This window comes from Centruroides sculpturatus, unplaced genomic scaffold, assembly GCF_000671375.1.
Source record: "Centruroides sculpturatus isolate CEXI.00-Female unplaced genomic scaffold, Cexi_2.0 scaffold209, whole genome shotgun sequence".
Lineage (NCBI taxonomy): Eukaryota > Metazoa > Arthropoda > Arachnida > Scorpiones > Buthidae > Centruroides > Centruroides sculpturatus.
Window position 1 is genome coordinate 332,945 of NW_019384446.1, and position 4,937 is coordinate 337,881.

The following is a 4,937-nucleotide window of genomic DNA, read 5'->3' on the forward strand; positions in this document are numbered from 1 at the left end:
TCTCAAGTTATTAATTTACTTCTATGTTTCATCCGGATCAAATTCCCGCTGTTTTTTTTAATCATTGAAACTTATTTCAGCAGTTAATCTTTCTAAACGTTTTACTCGTTTTGCCGTCAGGTTTTGTTTTAAAACAATGGCTTTCATCCATAATTAGTCCAATTCCATGTATATCATAGAATTTATTCTCCGTTAACAAGTAAGTTTTTGCCTTTTCAACATTGTGGTATTCGCCATTATTTCACAACTACGAATTTCATACAAACTTTGTCAATTATCAGTAATAATTTCGAGAATGAGAAATCCTATTATTTTATATATATTGATATATATTAACGTTATTCCGTTGATTCCGTTTTACCAAATATTCTTCTTAACTTGTTTCGCGTATATGATATAGACCCAATTATTCGTCCATGATTCAATAATTACTTCTTGTTACGAAAACGCAAAATCAAAATAGGCGATTATGAATTTCTTGATTTTATTCCTATATGTGGTGTTCAACAAGGATTTATTCTTTTCAATATATATTAATAATCTTCTCCATCTAAATCCTAAGTTGTAGCTTACACTGACGATATTAATTAAGTTGATAAGATCCTGTAATCTGATATTTACTTGCTGAAAAATCTATTTGAATCTGCTAATCTCAGGATTAAAATTCTATACAAAACATTGTGGTTGTGTGTTTTACTTTAATTCGCAATTCTCCCGTACTCATCTCTTATATTGACTCCATTCCTATTAATTGTGTTATGTCATTCAACGATCTAGGAATAATCTTTCATAATAAACTTACTTTTAAAAATCATTTTGTTAAAATAGTTAAATCTGTGACCATTAAATATGGAATATTATGGCGTTTTTGTAAACTGATCTGATCTTAAAATGATTAAGAACTATTTCTTAAACTGATTTTCAGTCTTGCATTGATTATGGATTACCCATTCGGTTTATGGCGCCTTCCCTTTTGGTTAAAATTGCTCTTTATAAAATTTATTTATCTTTTAATAAATCATGCAATTTACCGTATACTCAAAATCTGAGCTTTACTAGAATTCGATTAAATTCCCTTTCATTTTTAAAGCGTATCAAATTTTTATTGTTTACGTTATTTAAAAATTTTTAATGACTATTTATTACGATCGGCTCTTTGTATGTATCCTCCTGAAAAACCTACTGCCTTCATCTAGTATGTTCATTCCATTCTTTAGTTTGAGTATATCTCAAAGGCCACTTTTTAAAATCGTATTTCTCAAAATTTAAATACTTTTGATAATTTTTTATTTCTTAATTTTTTTTGTTTTAAATTAAATGCAAAAAACACGTTATAGCCTACAATTTTTAATTTTATGCAATTGTTGTATTTTTATGTAATTGCTGTATTTGTTTTTATGTACTGTACAGTACTGTATATCTGTTAATTTTGGATGGTAGATCTTAACCGTCCTTCGGGACTTTTCTATTTACTTGTAAAAATAAATAAATAAACAATTTTTATACCATGGCCCGTAACATGCTTTGATCCGGTATCGATTTATTACACTTTTAGAAGTCAAAACTAAAAAAAAAAAAAAATAAAATGTAAACGTATTATAAATCCAAAAATGTTTTCAAAAGTAATTATTGTTATAGATTAAACAAAGTTATTAACTTTATTATTATTCGTTTTAATTCAAATGCTTTTTTCTTTTATTTCTTATTGCTATTAATTATTATATTTATTTATTGTTTAATATTTAGCCTTGAATATACAAATTTGTAGATGATTTGGTTAATAAATTATGGAATATTACTCACTACGTATCAAGTTAAAAGTAAACTTTTTGTATTTACTGGGAAAATTGAAAATGGAAACTATAACTTTTATCGAAAACAAAGTGAAGTCTTGAAAAAGTTTAAAATACGCGATTTTATTCTACGAGAGCTTTCTTTAATATTTTTATAAGCAAAGTTCAATCAAAAAGTCATTTTTGGAAAATAAATGAAATATTGCTGTATTTAACGGAACTTATTGAGATTTAACGTTTACCAGGACATAATCGCAAGTCTAAGAAATAAGAACGTTGTCATTTTGAGCTATGGTAATAGCCAGAGCGTGACATTCCAAAGAAATCGTAAAGGAGATAATCGTTCCTGTAAGTCAAATAACTCTCGAAACGACAAGTAATTACGATTACTAGTTGTCAATAGGTTTTGTAGACAAAAAATCCATCCTTAAATGGTAGAAGAACTTTACTAATCATTAAGGAGAGCTAGGTTAACAATCTTTCTTACCTGTTGATCCTTTAAAAAAATACTCCCTTCTGGTTGATTTTCCTTATCCAAAACTATGCTAGCAATTTTAATGAAGAGATTATAAACGCTATTTTGTTTGTAAAATATAAGTAGTTTTTCGTCGATTATTTTTATCCGGTAACAAAACTAGCGGAAAAAACTATTATTTGGTTAATTATCGCCATTGTAAAAATATATCTCGTTCTATTCATCAACACAAATAAATGTATTATTAATTACAGCTTATAAATTTTAATTTTTCCATCGATCTTCACTCGATTCTACTTTAGTATCAATTTGTCCCCCCGGAAGTAAATACCTACTCGTCCTGAATTTATCGATGCAAAGAGACTTTCGTAACAAGTTTCGGATCCGGAGGTATAGCTGACCAAAATTCTTGGAATATATACTCTCTGGGTAACAAGAAGCCCGACGTCGAAGGGACTAGTATTATGGGACATAAAAAGAAATGTAAACTGAATGATAAGTGAAAAAAGTCTTTATAGGTCTGGCCGTCTAGTCTTTATTGGCAAATGAGCGGGCGCAACGTTAGCCAATGCAAGAAATAATGCATGTCCATTTATACCTTTATCGTCCGGATCTATACCAGGGAGCTGCAGAGAAAATTGTTCAGATTATATGTGCTGTACCAAATGACCTTCCTTCAGAGTTCTCTTCGACAGTCGGTTCATCTACTTCCACATATACCGTTTACCCAGGGCTTAAACGACGATAGAACTCGAAAACACAGTACGGACAGAACACTGCCTTAGACAATCATTCATATTTTAACCACTTTTAAACTAATTTGTATGTTTGCTGAGTATGATATTTTTTTCTCGCCGGTGATTGCCAGACAGAAGAAATATCATAATAGACAGAGCAAAATGGCGCATACAAAGGATACAACAAAAAATTCATACGAGTTATACCGCAATTTTTTGACAACACAAGTAAGAGTCCTAACCTATCATTGTTATTTTGTCAGAAATGTCTTTTGTACAGTACGTTTTAGATACGAAATAAAACATATGTTATATACAGTCAAACCTGTCTATAACGGAACCCCAAAGGACCGAACAACTCTTCCGTAGTATACAGATTACCGCTATATACAGGTATCCCTCGATTAATGCAAATAATAAATTTCTCGATGTTACTGCGTAAATCAAAATCGCATTAATCAAGTACAGTGGTACAGTACTGTACCTCGGTACTCGACCGAACAATCACCACCCGCTACAACAAATTTTCGGTTAATAACAAATATTTTTTCATTCATCCGTAAAAAAGTTCTCTAAGATAAAAATGAGTAACCAATTTAAAAACGAACTAAAACCTTACCAGCTGCCTAGCCTCGTCAGACAAAATTATACTCAATTCAGTTTGTTTTTTCATGAGTGGAAAAAAAAGACAAACTGCATGCAGAACACAATCATCAGCATGTTTTACAACCATTTGAAGTGGATGTAATGTTTCAACAATACATGTCTGTGAACAATACGCCAACACACTAAGATTTGTTGCAAATTCTCGTGTTGTTATTCGTCAATCTTTAACAATTTCTTCCCGCAATTTCTCTTCAACAGCTTAAAAGCTGTCGGGATCCGTACGTTTTGTATTCTTTAGTTCAAAATTTCCCGAACGAAACTTTCAAAACCACATGGGACCGAAGAAATTTTCCGTTAATGACAGACTTTCGCTATATACAGGTTCCATTATAGATAGGTTTGATTGTATGTGTTTTATTTTNCGAGTTAAGTATCTTTAAGCACGGATTCGTGGACATCTTTTATATTACGCGAATACCAATTAACGCGTTTTTTAATTAAATAATTTGAATTAAATTCAATTGTTACGCGTACAGATAAACGGAATTGCTGTCTTACTCGCATGTTCATCGAAATCTAATTTGAATAACAACGTCATGGATGGTTTGTGTTGTGACGTCTAATGACACGAGGTAATCTCGGCGCCACTAATTTCTGAATCGATAGTCCCGTCTTTGATTGGTCGGGCCGTCGACTTTCTTTAACACAGGAAATATATTGAGTTGACTGTCTGTGTCTCTAATCTGTGGTCGGCTCTTGTCGAGTAGCTTGTTCGGCAACCGAGACAAATGTGGCGTTCAAAATTTTCTTCGTAAACCGAATTAGAAAATGCGAGGCGTTCGAAATACGAGGTCTGATTGTATAAGCAAAGCGCTTACTAATATAATTTGTATAATTCCATAGTGTCTTAAGGATTACTCTTAACAATTGTTTAATCTGTTATTTGAATCACCACAAATGTCTTCACCACATAATGATGCTTGTGTAGAAAAGGGATAAAAATATATTTCTGTATATATGCTGGAAGGATAAAAATATAATTCTGTAAATTATATTTATAGATTAATAGATTAAACAATTGTTAAGTGTCTTTTGAATGCTAGCATGTGTCAGAAGACTAATGAAACAGATCTCGTATAAAAATTCACCAATAAATGCAGTTAGGCTAACAAATTTTTTCGATTAAGTGCCCGATCGGTTATGTCGATTAAGTGCCCGACCGTATCAGTTATCAGATATGAAGCTGGTGTGTCACCAATGCAAGTTGTAAGGTTTTCAATGCACAATGAACATTCCATTTTATACAAACTTAATCTTGAAAGGTAA

General features: G+C 31.3%; 1 long non-coding RNA gene across 1 annotated transcript; it reads right to left on the reverse strand.

Moving 5' to 3' along the window:
• Positions 1-1,191: 1,191 nt before the first annotated feature.
• On the reverse strand, positions 1,192-3,775 carry LOC111620382. Its single transcript, XR_002755904.1, has 4 exons — positions 3,625-3,775; positions 2,521-2,894; positions 2,281-2,440; positions 1,192-1,564 (listed from the first exon to the last, which is right to left on the reverse strand). It is a non-coding gene; the product is annotated as an uncharacterized LOC111620382 (long non-coding RNA).
• Between the last annotated feature and the right edge of the window lie 1,162 nt (positions 3,776-4,937).